Source organism: Podarcis pityusensis, assembly GCF_964106645.2.
Source record: "Podarcis pityusensis genome assembly, chromosome: 2".
Classification (NCBI taxonomy): Eukaryota; Metazoa; Chordata; class Lepidosauria; order Squamata; family Lacertidae; genus Podarcis; species Podarcis pityusensis.
Genome location: NC_138029.1, coordinates 45,416,449 through 45,431,234, shown reverse-complemented (window position 1 = coordinate 45,431,234; position 14,786 = coordinate 45,416,449). Strand labels below are relative to the sequence as shown.

Genomic DNA, 14,786 nt, shown 5'->3' with positions numbered 1-14,786 from the left:
AAGTCCGTTCGACTTCTGAAACATTCAGAAACCAAGGCGCAGCTTCCGGTTGACTCCCGATTGTGCAGGCATGCTGGAAATAATAGCAGAAGCCACATCAGATGTTCGGCTTCCATAAAAAGTTCCAAAACCGGAACACTCATTTCTGAGTTTCAATTGTTCGGGAGCCGAAACGTATGAGTACCAAGGCATTCGACAACCAAGGTACAACTGTACTAAAAAAAGCCACTCAGTCCAAAATATAAAAAAAAAATTCTTCAGTTCATTCTTTATTTTTTAAAAAATAGTACACTAAATGATGATGGTGATGATTTGGCCACCTGAAACAAATAGGTCTTCAGTGTTTTCTAAAAAGACTGGAGAGGTCACTGTCTGGAGGTCAGCTGGCAATGAATTCTAGAGCTCTGGCGCCACAATGGAAAAGGTCCTCTCTCCTGCGCTTACCAGTTTAGGACCATATTAGCAAGTTTGTTGGAGATCCTCTTTCTATGGCACATTGGGAATACATGTAGCATTTTGAACCTTTAAAAGATACTTGGTAGAGTGTGGAGACTGGTGCAAAATGCTTCCATGTGAAAGTGCCTGTGGGAATGTGTGAGACTAGCTCTGCCGCTTTGGATAAGGTTGCAGTGATCCTGAGCCAATGTACTGTCAGTTGCCTCTGAATCATGGTAGTTCATCAGCTAAACATGTACCAATGCTATGATGGGAACCCCGGTTGGATCGTGTTCCCGCATTGGAAACTCGTCATAGATGAACTACCAACCATGTGTCACCTTGGGAGCGTTGCCAGGATGAGAGTAATCTAGGGGATGGAGCTAGCCCTTCATTTTTCTACAGGCACCTTCATATTTTCTGTGGCAAACTTCTGAAGAGTTTGCTATATGGTGACAGAAGCTTCTGTGGTGACCTAAAAGTTTGTAACCAATTTGCCATGTAAATTGGTTTAGTCAATCTAAACAGCTTACATTGTCTAACCATTTTTCTTTTATAGATCCAACCACAATCATCTCATGTTGGTCTATAATGTTCAAATAAGCTCTGAAAAGTAGGGGATTCTTATATGGCTGGGCTTCTTCTATGTTTGAATGCATTTTTTAAAGTGATGCTTAAACGGATGTGTTTCCTTTACCTGGAAAGCAGTCAAGTGACAACAACAAAATGACTACAATGTTGTGATGTAGTCCAGGCTACATTTCTAATATCACTTGTGAAAAAGTTCGCAACCTCGGGGCTAGCTGCTTATGCCCGAGCCTGCAAATTGAGGATAAGATGAATACGTTTTACCTTCACTGCTGGGGGCAGTAGGCTTCTGAGTAGCAGTTACCCCCATTGTTCAGCCCGCACACTGAGATCCAGCGCCGAGGGCCTTCTGGTGGTTCCCTCATTGCGAGAAGTGAGGTTACAGGGAACCAGACAGAGGGCCTTCTTGGTAGTGGCGCCTGCCCTGTGGATCGCCCTCCCATCAGATGTCAAGGAAATAAGCAGCTACCTTATTTTTAAAAGACATCTGAAGGCAGCCCTGTTTAGGGAAGTTTTTAATATTTAATGCTGTATTGTTTTTAGCACTCGGTTGGGAGCCGCCCATAGTGGCTGGGGAAACTCAGCCAGATGGGCAGGGTATAAATAAATTATTATTATTATTATTATTATTATTATTATTATTATTATTATTACTATTAACTACAGGAGGGGAAAGTGCTGTTGCTCTCAGGTCCTGCTTGCTGGTTTCCCATCTGGCTGGCCACTGTGAGAACAGGATGCCGGACTAGATGAGCCATTGGCCTGACCCAGCAGGCTCATATGTTCTCATGTTGAACCCAGGGAAGCCACTGCCAGTCAGTATAGTCAATACTTAGCTAGATGAACTGATGGTCTGACTCCATAGAAGGCCGCTTCCTTCTTTCTTTCCTAGAAGGAAAATCATGGAAGGTACACTCTGGAGCTGATGGCCAAGGAGAGTACTTGGATGTGTGATTTGATATATATGCTATTACTCTGTTGTTGTTTAGTCGTTTAGTCGTGTCCGGCTCTTCATGACCCCATGGACCAGAGCACGCCAGGCACTCCTGTCTTCCACTGCCTCCCGCAGTTTGGTCAAACTCATGCTGGTAGCTTCAAGAACACCATCCAACCATCTCGTCCTCTGTCGTCCCCTTCTCTTTGTGCCCTCCATCTTTCCCAGCATCAGGGTCTTTTCCAGGGAGTCTTCTCTTCTCATGAGGTGGCCAAAGTATTGGAGTCTCAGCTTCACGATCTGTCCTTCCAGTGAGCACTCAGGGCTGATTTCCTTAAGAATGGATAGGTTTGATCTTCTTGCAGTCCGTGGGACTCTCAAGAGTCTCCTCCAGCACCATAATTCAAAAGCATCAATTCTTTGGCGATCAGCCTTCTTTATGGTCCAGCTCTCACTTCCATACATCACTACTGGGAAAACCATAGCTTTAACTATACGGACCTTTGTTGGCAAGGTGATGTCTCTGCTTTTTAAGATGCTGTCTAGGTTTGTCACTGCCATTTGACGTGTGATCTGATATATATGCTATTACTAGATTCTACTAAACAAGATGGAACGCTTTGCAAACTGCAACACTCTTTTTATTTTCTAGGATTGCTTTATTCTTTCAATTTTTGTCTGTAGCATACTGTGTACAGGATAAAAAAAAAGGATTGAAGGTCACTAACAAGGCTTAATTTATCCACCACCATATTCTTGTCTCTTTAATAAACACACATACTGTCCTGATAAAGATATGCAAATGTTGTGTTGCTGGAGAAATAGATTTTTTGGGGGGGTTGTTTTGTACCTCTAATCTTCATCCCTGCAGGAGGACTACTAATAATAGCTTTGCTCTTTGGAGCTTAATTAAGAAAAAAGTTTAAAATTTTCTTATTGGCATTCATACAATTGAGTGTATTTAGTAAAACTCCATATGTGCACTGACAGAAACGTTCAATGCTGGCAATCCAATCAAAACTAATAAAGAAGGGTTGAATACAGATTTATTTTTTCATCAGAGTGCAGTAGTATTGTGAAGGCATTAACAATCAGTCTTTTTTTTAATTTGTCTTAAGACTATTTCAGTTAAACATGTGTGGTGTGGGCTAGTCATATTAATGAAGGTTACCAAAACAGAATAATACTGATGGGTAAGACATTAATAGCCCATTCAAATTGGTGGCTCTCAAGGTTGCTGGCTAACATGGTTCTTGGTCTTTGTTGTCTCAGTGTAACATTCTATTCCTTTTCTATTCTGATTCTGCCTTCTGCAGCCTCCCAGTTTGGTGTCATTAAAAAAGAAATATTGTCCTACTGCACAGCGCTATGCATGTTTATGTAGGAGTAAGTACCACTGACTTCAACAGGGTTTTCTTCCAAATAAGCTTGCATGGGATTACAATATATGAGTATCATTCAAAATGCTGGTGCTTACTTTAAAGACCTACATGACATGCAGCCCTAGAACCCCTCCTTCATTGCCTGGTGCAGATCCTGTTTCACCTCTGATGAGCCAAAACTCTCTCCAAGCCACCCAACTTTGCCACAGAAAACACCAAAATGCTGCTTTCAATTACAGTATGGTGGATAGAATAAATGGCACCAGTAAGGTAATGAATAATCAAATGAATAATGAATTCTGTGTTTATTTATAATCCCTCTGTCTGTCCCTGTCTATAAAGTATTATTTTTTTTAAAAAAAATGTGCCATCATCTTGTTTAGGAGTTTTAAAAATGGAATGTTGCTACGTTAATGCATGCTGCTGCTGCCCTTTAAATTTCGTCAGAGTCTAGGAAGCTAAAATTGCCCATTTTCCCACTTGCATTTCATGCAAAAAAAAAAAATTCCTCAGGAGACTTCATCAAGGTAGAAAAAGCAGTGCTGTGCAATCATCAATCCTCTCTGTTTATCCCCTGAGTCGGCAGAATCTTCTCAAAGAACAAGTGGAATGATATGCTAATATCACATTAGCTTCTTCATTATGCAGTTTGCTTGATTCTCTTTGATTAATAGGAGTATTGTTAGAAACTGGGGGGAAATTCACTACTCTGTGCTCAGGCAATGAAAACAGAGTTTCTGGAGAAACAGACATCACACATTCATCTTATTTATAGTTGCTAGATTCCCTAAAGATAACGCGCATAATGGATAGGATCAAGTAAACGCTAAAAACTGCCTGAGCCTATATTTTGATCAGAAGTTGAAAATGCAATATGGCTGAGAGGAAAAATAATAGGCAGGCATCTTTCTCCCAACTGCTATGTTAGCTTTGGCAATCGAGGATAAGCTATCCATATGCAAATGGTGAGCGTCTGTCTACTTTTCATTGCTGTCTTTCATCTTAATGCTGAAGAAGCACAAATTAATTACTGTACAGGAATCAAGGGCTGTGATTTAAGTAGCCAAGGGTAAATAATTAATTGATACAAATCTATTATTTCATTTGTTATCTAATTATAAATTTGCAGAGACCACTTCCAATAGGAGGGGAAATAACTATGTCAGCTCCAGGTTTGTTTGTTTGTTTTTGTTTGTTTGTTTGTTTTGCCCTTTTCTGGGGTGTGGAGCTGTGGTTTCAAGGTCTCCCCTGAGCCGCCCTCAGCATATGCTGAGACCTCCATCTCCATGGCAAAGCAGGAGGCCCAAAGCACTCTACAGCCTCTCTCGCAGCCATTGCTTACTAACAGCCATTGCTTTTCACAAAAACCAGTGGGATATTTCTAGAAAAAGAGGTGATGGAACTCACCATGAATGCCTCTCTTGTTCTCTTAGAATGGCAATAGTGCCCACCTGAGAGGTGCCAGAACTGAGTTCCGGTGAGTTCCAGCTGAAAAAAAAACCCTGACAAAAACCCACATAGAATCATAGAGTTGGAAGGGACCACAAGGGTCATCTAGTCCAACCCCCTACCTTGCTCAGACCCACAACCCTGAAATTCAGAGTCTCATGCTCTACCGACTGAACTACCTAGGCACATTGCATAAAATGGCACATAAAATGCCACATGTAAGGTTATGATACTGGAAACACATTAGGAAGAAGATCCAAAACGAAAGCAAGCTCACCCAAAGGAGCAAAATCTCTCCTAAAATTCAGGGAAGAATATTTAAATATCTGTCATTAGTAGCTATCCATGCATAGGTCAAATAATCTTCATGTTACACCCATCTATTCTCATGATATTTGATATGCTTTATGAAAAGACCACAATGAGATGATAAATTTAATAGAATCTGGGAAATGTGAGTAGGTAAAGAATTAATTAAGAACAAAATCGTAGGTGGGTTCATTAATTTTTATGATATCAAGGACAAAAGTGTTGCTGCTTATTTAAATCATTTGATAATTGCTGAATAAATGATTTTGCAGCTATTTTGTATCTGACTGCTGGAAGGTAAACTGTGGAGAGTAAACAATCTAGTGAGTCTTGCTGCCATAGTTATTTCCATTAAATGTGTTATTTTCTTATCTCTGCTCACATGAGATAGCTCTGCAAATTGGGTGAATGGCTATTAAAATAGCAAAAGCAGTTCAGTGGAAGAAAGTGTGAAGCAATGCATACTGAGGCAAATCAATAAATAAATCCTAACCCCACAAACACATTGATGGGGTTTATACTGGTTGTTACTAACCAGGAAAGGGATCTTAGGGTTGTGGCAATAGAGGAAGACTCCATGTTAGGTATCAAAAAGAAAATTCCCATTATCATCATGTAGTTATACAAATCTGTGGTGTAACCACAATTGAAATACTGTGCCTCAGTTTTGGTTACCACATGTCAAACAGGATTTTATAGAACTGCAATAGGTGAATCACAATGATCAAAGCAACTCCCCTACAAGGAAAGGTTAGTGTTTGGGGCTGTTTAGTTTCTGAGAGGGATGTTGATAAAGGGAACGTGATATAGCTGTACAAAATTATCCCTGGCTTCTAAAAGTGGATTGATTTCTCCCCAGTCATAGCACTAGGATCCGAGGTTATTTAGTGAAGGTAAAAGGTAAAAGAGAGCTGGACCATAAAGAAGGCTGATCGCCGAAGAATTGATGCTTTTGAATTATGGTGCTGGAGGAGACTCTTGAGAGTCCCATGGACTGCAAGAAGATCAAACCTATCCATTCTTAAGGAAATCATCCCTGAGTGCTCACTGGAAGGACAGATCGTGAAGCTGAGACTCCAATACTATGGCCACCTCATGAGAAGAGAAGACTCCCTGGAAAAGACCCTGATGTTGGGAAAGATTGAGGGCACAAGGAGAAGGGGACAACAGAGGACAAGATGGTTGGACAGTGTTGTTGAAGCTACCAGCATGAGTTTGACCAAACTGTGGGAGGCAGTGGAAGACAGGAGTGCCTGGCGTGCTCTGGTCCATGGGGTCACGAAGAGTCGGACACGATTAAACAACTAAACAACAACAACAACAAAAAGGTAAAAGACCCCTGGATGGTTAAGTCCAGTCAAAGGCGACTATGGGGTTGCGGTGCTCATCTCACTTTCAGGCTGAGGGAGCCGGTGTTTGTCCACAGACAACTTTCTGGGTCATGTGGCCAGCATGACTAAACCGCTTCTGGCAGAACACCGTGACGGAAGCCAGAGTGCATGGAAACACCACTTACCTTCCTGCCACAGCAGTACCTATTTATCTACTTGCACTAGCGAGCTTTCAAACTGCTAGGTTGGCAGGAGCTGGGACAGAGCAAAGGCAGCTCACTCCGTTGCGGGGATTCGAACCGCCAACCTTCCAATCGGCAAGCCCAAGAGGCTCAGTAGTTTAGACCACAGCACCACCCTTGTCCCTATTTAGTGAAGGTGAATGGTGGAGATTCAGGATAGATAAAAGGCAGTACTTATTCAAAACAGTGCATAATTAAACTCTCCCTCACACACATACATATTAATGTGTGCGCACACTCTTGCACGCACACACACACAGAGAGGGGGGTGGTGTTGGGTTTGGAACTTAACAGGTTAAGAAGTTCCCATGATGCCTCAACATTCTGACGTCAGCTTTCGAAGCTGGGAGGAGCTGGGAGGAGTTTCGTTTCTGTTCCTCTCTGATTCTCTGAGGGAAGAGGTCGCAGTTTTTAGTCATGGCTGCGGTGAGCCCAGGAGATTCCTGGGGAATGTCGGAATAAAGAAACTGTAAATAGACAAACCTGGTCTCTGTGTATGTTTGTCTGAAGCTAAGTGAAGCTACGTGACAGTTTTCGCTGCTGTGCTAACTCTGCTGAGGCGTGACTGGAGAGCTACTGGAGAGGGGCACAGGTTATGGACCCTTAATCACCGATTGTAAAACTGTCACTGGAGTGCCGGAATGCGTTTGAAGTTGCGGCAGGAGGTGGTGAGATTTTTGCCTGGTGTTAAGAGGCAAAGGAGAGCTGCGGAGCTGAGAGCAGCAAGAAATCGTTTCTCCACGGATGGGTGCCGGAGGAGCTTGTGATCTGTGAGTACAGCTTGGGGCCCCTTGGGAGAACGGAAGACGATGGCAGGCAGCCAGGTCTTGGAGGACATTGCGTTTCAAGGCTCACTCTAAGAAGTTGGGCAAGGGCGTAAAGTCAGCAAGGGCTGCCTGGGATGTGCTGTGAAGCTTCAGCAGGAGGCCAGAGCCCTGGAGAAAGTATTGAGAAAAGCCTAAAGATGGCTGGTGCCCCTGTTCCTGATGTTTTAGCCTCAAGGAGTGCTAGTGAGCAGATCGGGGGGGCGAAGGATTCCAAAGGCAAGTGTAAAGGCTTGTCCACTGTGCGTGCTGGAGTGGAATGTCAACAAAGCAGGTTCCCAGAAAGCCGCAGTGGGAGCCAGGCCAGAGGGGGCGGAGCTGGCAAGGAGTGCTTTTCCGGAAGAAGGAGAAGGAGGCCAGCTGGGAGGAGCCCCGGGCAGTGTTTTTCCACTGGAGTTCGTCGTTGCTGCCCATGGAGAGCGGAGACAGCTGGGCAGGAAGGTCCCAAGGTCAACCAGCTGAGTTCTCATGGGAACCAGTCTCGGAGAGGAGGCCAGCGTGGGAACGCAAGGGAAAGACGTGGCTCAGACGCTGGGGAGGGTTGTTTTCTTATCACTGCTTCTATGGCAACTGTGAAGAACAACTCCAGCCAGGACACGGTGACACGCTGGGTTTTGAATACTGCTGTTGGTCGTCACCTGCTAAGCGAGCCTGCTGGCGAAATGCGGAACTGCAGGGCTGTTTCAACAGGACACAACTGTGATGTTAGCAGACGGAATGAGAAAGTCGGTTTCTGATGTGGCTAACATGTCTTTTTCTCCTTTACAGGAGGAGCTAGAGGTCTACGTTGTGCCGGGACTGATTGTTGTTTGTTATCTGTATCAGCTCTAATGCGAAATTTGCTTTGAAAATGACACCTGTTCCATTTTCAGAGGGGGGAAACAAGTGGCCAACGTGAAAAGGGGGCAGAACAATCTCTTTGTTCTGGAGTCACCTCTGGAGGGTGGTGGGAATGCTGGAAAAGCACAGGCGCAGTGTGCTAAGGTTCCCAGTCATGTGCAAAAGTTGCACAGGTGCACAAAAGGGTATAAACTCCGGAAATGTGGGAGGTCCCTAGGGTGCAGGGCATGCAAGGGTGCACAGGTACATGGTTTTCCCGGGTTTGGGAGGGTAGCCAAAGAGCCCTTTGAGCTCTTTGGGGCAGGTGGTCCAAAGGTTCAGGAAATGATCTTCTGTGGATATGATCCTGCAACCAATGGGTGGAAGTTTGCATACCCAGAGGGTGATCAAACCAAGCTGCTGGTCAGTAAGCAGGCTGAGTTCTGTGAACAGGGTGGGTGTTCAAGACTCAGGGATAGTTCTGATTTTCTCTCAGAATGTCTGTCTGATTCTGAGGAGGAAAGGGAGGCAGAGGCTGATCCCGGTGATGGGGACCAGGTCCAGGATCAGGGTTCAGAGCAGGTCTGGGCATCTCCAAAGGTTGTGAAAGGAGTGTCCAGGTGTGAGGCTTCATCTCCGGTTAGCGTAATGGAGAAAGCTCACAAACAGGGTGTCAAGTCAGAGGGGGAAGGATCTGACGGAGAAGACACAACTGCTGGCCCAAATGGGTCAGTAGGGTATCAGGTCACAAGTGCGTGGAAAAGTGTCGCACAGTGTGATTCTGGGAGTGGTGAAGGGGTTCAACAGGTGCCTGGGAAAGATGCCGGGAAGTGGCATAAGGCAAAGGGGAAGGTGTTGAACTCAAAAAAGGTCTTGTCAGAATGGTTCGGCAAGAGGGGGTGTTGGGTTTGGAACTTAACAGGTTAAGAAGTTCCCATGATGCCTCAACATTCTGACGTCAGCTTTCGAAGCTGGGAGGAGCTGGGAGGAGTTTCGTTTCTGTTCCTCTCTGATTCTCTGAGGGAAGAGGTCGCAGTTTTTAGTCATGGCTGCGGTGAGCCCAGGAGATTCCTGGGGAATGTCGGAATAAAGAAACTGTAAATAGACAAACCTGGTCTCTGTGTATGTTTGTCTGAAGCTAAGTGAAGCTACGTGACAGTTTTCGCTGCTGTGCTAACTCTGCTGAGGCGTGACTGGAGAGCTACTGGAGACGGAGCTGAGTGGCGCAGCTCGGAGGAAGCGCGCCGGGCATAAAGAGCTAATTGTGGATCGTAAATCAATTAGCGGGGGTCACGCCAAACCACTAAATCAATTCCAGAGGTGGGACATGCAGAGAGTGTCATTGTTGTGTGTCTTGCATGCACACACATAATTTTGCACAGGCATTTGTGTGTGTGCATGCACACACACAAACACAGAGAGAAATGGATAAGTGAGGAGGATGGCAATCTCTGCATAGCTATTTCCCCATTTAAACCACACATCCAGCTCACCAAACAGCTGTTTGGTGGGCTGGGGATGCAGTTTTAATGGATGCAGGAAAAGATAGGTGGGGTTTTGCAGGGCTTGGTAGGCTACAGGGCCTGTCTGTGGGTTGCAGAAACTGTTCCAGAACACTTTCCTACAAGCTACACATAATTCATGACAAAGTGATTAATGTCAATATATGACAACTAGGCAGTGTTTAAAAGGAAGTTGGTTTTCACAGTTCATGTAACAATGCATTTGTGAAAAATAAATGTCTTTTCAGGAAAGAGATCCCTTTGGGGACAAAAATATTTTAAAAAACCACCACTGTTTACATTGTAGCATCAATGTGATGCTCACTGGTGAAGCAGTAAAAGAGTAAATTGAGCATTCAAGATTTTGAAGCAATCCAAACTGTAAGGTGTGAAAAACTCTATACTTCTTTAAATCTGCTTCTTTTTTTATCAAAATGTAAATGCTTGAAAACAACTGCTTGGAATTGCATTCCGCTCTGGAGTCTCTGTTTTAGAATTGTGCCGCTATGTTTAGTAATATACAATTAAGAAATAACAACTTGACAGTGAAGGAAAGTACTGGTTATTAATTTAACCTTTGCACAGTACAAAACAGTCACAATGTTTTCCTTAATTTTAATCTCCATCCAAACAAGCATCCTACGAAATTCCTTGTAGGTGAGATATTAATACGTTTTCCAGCATAACATAGATGTAAATTAAATTGAATGTTCCCCTGGCGACGGGAAGGGTGAGGTGGTGAAATGGTGGAACAAATGGACACAACAACCTACTGGAATGGAAAACTGGCCATGACTTTATTGATTACAGATGTAGGTAGGCTCTGGCTTAAGCACTGGGTGTGTATCCTGCATCAGCCTTCTGCCTGATGGCTGAAGTTTTCAACAGGCCCCTTTTCTGGCGTACTCTGAGATATTACACCTGCTCGAGGGCGGGACTGATGCACCAACTCACCACACTGCTGGAAATAGACTAAGGGTTCACGCAGTGCTCTGCCGACTGCATTGTCAGCTACAGGTGCAGCTGACCTAAATATTCCAGAAGCAGACCAGACTAAAGACTTGTTCAATCAGGTCTGCTGCCAAGGCCCTCCCCCCCCCCCATGGCCTCTATTGGCCATTTCAAATTTAAACTCTAAGCGGGCAAATATTGTTATTTGCCATGAGACCGAAACAAACAGCCAGCCATGAGGACAGGGCGGGGGGGTTGCCCTGGAGAGCCAGCTATCACCCAAACCCAAATTCTGGGTGAGCAACCTTTCTGCTAACTTTATAACATTTCCTCCCTGTGCTCTGTTGCCTTTATATTTGCCTCTTTCAAATTGGAAGCTCCACCTCCTTGATTATGAAGCACTAAGGCAGTGGGTACATTGAGGGCACTACATAAATAAGAGACGGGTAAGACTCCTATCTTAGCTATCCAGAGGATATTCGGCATGACACAGCAAGGTAGCAGGAATGTGGGGGGGAGAGAGGCAGGAGGGAGGCATAAAAAAAGAGAAAAGGGTGTCCCTTTTCTTATTCTGTTCCTTATTTGTCCATCCACTTTTCCTCCCTTGCTTTCTGAAGCTGCCCCATTGCTTTCCTTTTCCTGCAGATACCCTTGCCCTCTTCTCCTCACACAAACTCACATTAACCAAAGATCAGGATATAGCATACCAATTAAAAAGCATTTTACTGACATGCTGAGTTGCTCAGTGTGAGTGTATCTTAATATTCTTCCAATGCGACTACACCATAACACAGGCACATAAGGTGATCTTTGACATTTTGTATCTCTCCATTTACATAATGTGTCCATAATAATGCATTCTATCAAAACAAACATCTATCACGGTGGTCTTGTGATGCTTTGTGAATTCACACGCCTCCATGTGCATGTTTCTGCTCATGTGGGTCTTGTCTGCATAATATTATGTATTTGAGGCTTTACCCATATAGCCAACAGCAGGCTGGGGGAGAGATTTTTGATGGAAGGGATGCTTAGGAAAGAGTAGAGTATTTTACCTGGGCCATTTTGGGGGGTGAATCTGCAAGCATTGTAAACGCAATGGCCCTTGAAGCTGTAGAGCGGGATAGAAGCAAACTTTGGTCAGGAAGACGCTTACTTGTAGCTTAAAAACAGGCCCAAATGTCTGCAGAAATGTCTCTGTCTGCCTGAACTCTGCTGGATTGTGAGAAACAGAAGGGTTGGCAATGCCTGAGTCGAGCTGAGGTCATATCCCTATGCAAAGAAGATACAAGGTGTGAAACTCCCCACAGCCAGCAGTGCTGGGCAACCCTGTGCTGGAACATGAGATCATGACCTCAGTGCTAAAACTCATTTTGCTTTAATTTTATTTATTCTTTCTTGGCTCCAAGTTCTGCTTGTTTGGATGCCCTTGGAGCCCTGTTCCCTCCCGCCCTTTGCTTGGAGATAACAACAGGTTTCCTGATTTGAGCTTGTCCCTTCTTCAGTTTTTGGAACTTCTCTTAGCAGTTTACTCTGAGCCTGCATTTGGGGGCCTGGATGTTTGGCTCATGAACAGTTTTGAACAGATTCAGTTTTTAGAAGGTTGTTTTCCTTTCACTTTGATTTTACCATCTGTTTATTCCTTTGTGAGATTAAAACTCCACTATTTCAATTATAAACATTTCCCCTCTATTTTTACCTGAACTATTTCCCATTTGGAAATGCACTCTCTTTAACAATATTGATACGCCTTTCAGTGACTCTTGAAAGTGAAGGCTTCTCACAAATTTTTCCAAATCTGTGATAATTAAAAGGTGAGCATTAGGCTACCTTTGGACTGTGTATTACTGACAGTAATATATTCATATTAACTAAGCAATCTCAGTATCTCACTGTTGAAAAGTCACAAAGAAATCGTTATTATTGGTGGAGTGACACAATCAATAACCTTTTTTGATTATCATTTTCCCACCCAAATTTTAAATAATATGCTGTATAATGGAATAACACATTATTTAGGATATGAGAGGATGCCATACTCTGTTGCCACATACATTCCCTGAATGTTTCCATTTTTCAGCAGAATGACAGTTTGATAAATGTGTTTGCATGATGTTGTTCTTCATGTTCCTGACTAGTGATAATGAGGCTCTGTTCAGGCCTTCACACTTACCTCTGAATGTTTTTGGAAAAGCTGCTGTATAAAATGACTTCAGACAAGATCATTATTAAATACTTACATTATTAAATACCAAACCAGTTTAAACTGCCAGGGTTTAAATCATAGAATCATAGAATCATAGAGTTGGAAGAGACCACAAGGGCCATCGAGTCCAACCCCCTGCCAAGCAGGAAACACCATCAGAGCACTCCTGACATATGGTTGTCAAGCCTCTGCTTAAAGACCTCCAAAGAAGGAGACTCCACCACACTCCTTGGCAGCAAATTCCACTGTCGAACAGCTCTTACTGTCAGGAAGTTCTTCCTAATGTTTAGGTGGAATCTTCTTTCTTGTAGTTTGGATCCATTGCTCCGTGTCCGCTTCTCTGGAGCAGCAGAAAACAACCTTTCTCCCTCCTCTATGTGACATCCTTTTATATATTTGAACATGGCTATCATATCACCCCTTAACCTCCTCTTCTCCAGGCTAAACATGCCCAGCTCCCTTAGCCGTTCCTCATAAGGCATCGTTTCCAGGCCTTTGACCATTTTGGTTGCCCTCCTCTGGACACGTTCCAGTTTGTCAGTGTCCTTCTTGAACTGTGGTGCCCAGAACTGGACACAGTACTCCAAGTGAGGTCTGACCAGAGCAGAATACAGTGGCACTATTACTTCCCTTGATCTAGATGCTATACTCCTGTCAAGGTTGTTTTGAAGTGTGATCCTGTCCTCTGGGGTGTTAGCCACCCCTCCCAGTTTGGTGTCATCTGCAAATTTGATCAGGATGCCCTTGAGTCCATCATCCAAGTCGTTGATAAAGATGTTGAATAAGACCGGGCCCAAGACAGAACCCTGTGGCACCCCACTAGTCACTCTTCTCCAGGATGAAGAGGAACCATTGATGAGCACCCTTTGGGTTCGGTCAGTCAGCCAGTTACAAATCCACTGAGTGGTAGCATAGTCAAGTCCACATTTTACCAGCTTCTTTACAAGAATATCATGGGGCACCTTGTCGAATGCCTTGCTGAAATCAAGGTAGGCTACATCCACTGCATTCCCTTCATCTACCAGGCTTGTAATTCTGTCAAAAAACGAGATCAGGTTAGTCTGACATGACTTATTTTTCAGAAATCCATGCTGACTATTGGTGATCACAGCATTCCTTTCTAGGTGCTCACAGACTGTTTGCTTAATGATCTGCTCCAGAATCTTCCCTGGTATTGATGTCAGACTGACTGGGCGGTAATTATTTGGGTCCTCTCTTTTCCCCTTTTTGAAAATAGGGACAACATTTGCCCTCCTCCAGTCTGCCGGGACTTCGCCTGTTCTCCAGGAATTCTCAAAGATTATTTCGGAGGAAGATTGAGGGGAGCAAAACTAGTTCAGTCGCACTGGGAGCAGAGTTTCAGGGGGTGCCATACGGAGCTCTGCAACTCTTACACAGAATGAAAGGTGAGAGACGGGGGAGAATTTGGCTGTCGCACAGGGTGCCACTGAAATTTGAGACCCCAAGGTCCGCCACTGATCAGTTGAGTTCCAAGGAATTCCCATTAGACTGTTGTAGAGAAATCAGCTAAGAGTCTTTGGGACAACCTTAAAGACTAACAAGCTTTTGTGGCCAACAGTCTATATCAGGGGTGTCAAACTCAAATTCATCGGGGGCCGCATCAGCAGTTTGGTCACCCTCAAAGGGCCGGTTGTATCTGTAGGACTATGTGTCCACTCCTTATCATAAATTATTGTCACTGCATTCAATTATTACTGTCGAAGTTCCACTGGGATTTATTTAAGTGTTTGCTCCGGAGGAAGCGGTTTGCAGATCGTGGCCCTAATGCAATTCCCAGCTAGTTTCCCCATCCC

The 14,786-nt window shown here is 44.1% G+C and overlaps 1 protein-coding gene across 1 annotated transcript in view; it reads left to right on the top strand.

Moving 5' to 3' along the window:
• Positions 1 to 3,532: 3,532 nt before the first annotated feature.
• The window catches only part of LOC308471352 (phospholipid-transporting ATPase VB-like), a 153,775-nt gene continuing 142,521 nt past the window's right edge, over positions 3,533 to 14,786 (top strand). The window contains exon 1 of the mRNA XM_080995324.1: positions 3,533 to 3,609. The gene's annotated coding sequence lies outside the window, so the exon portion shown is untranslated. The remainder of the gene's footprint in view (positions 3,610 to 14,786) is intronic.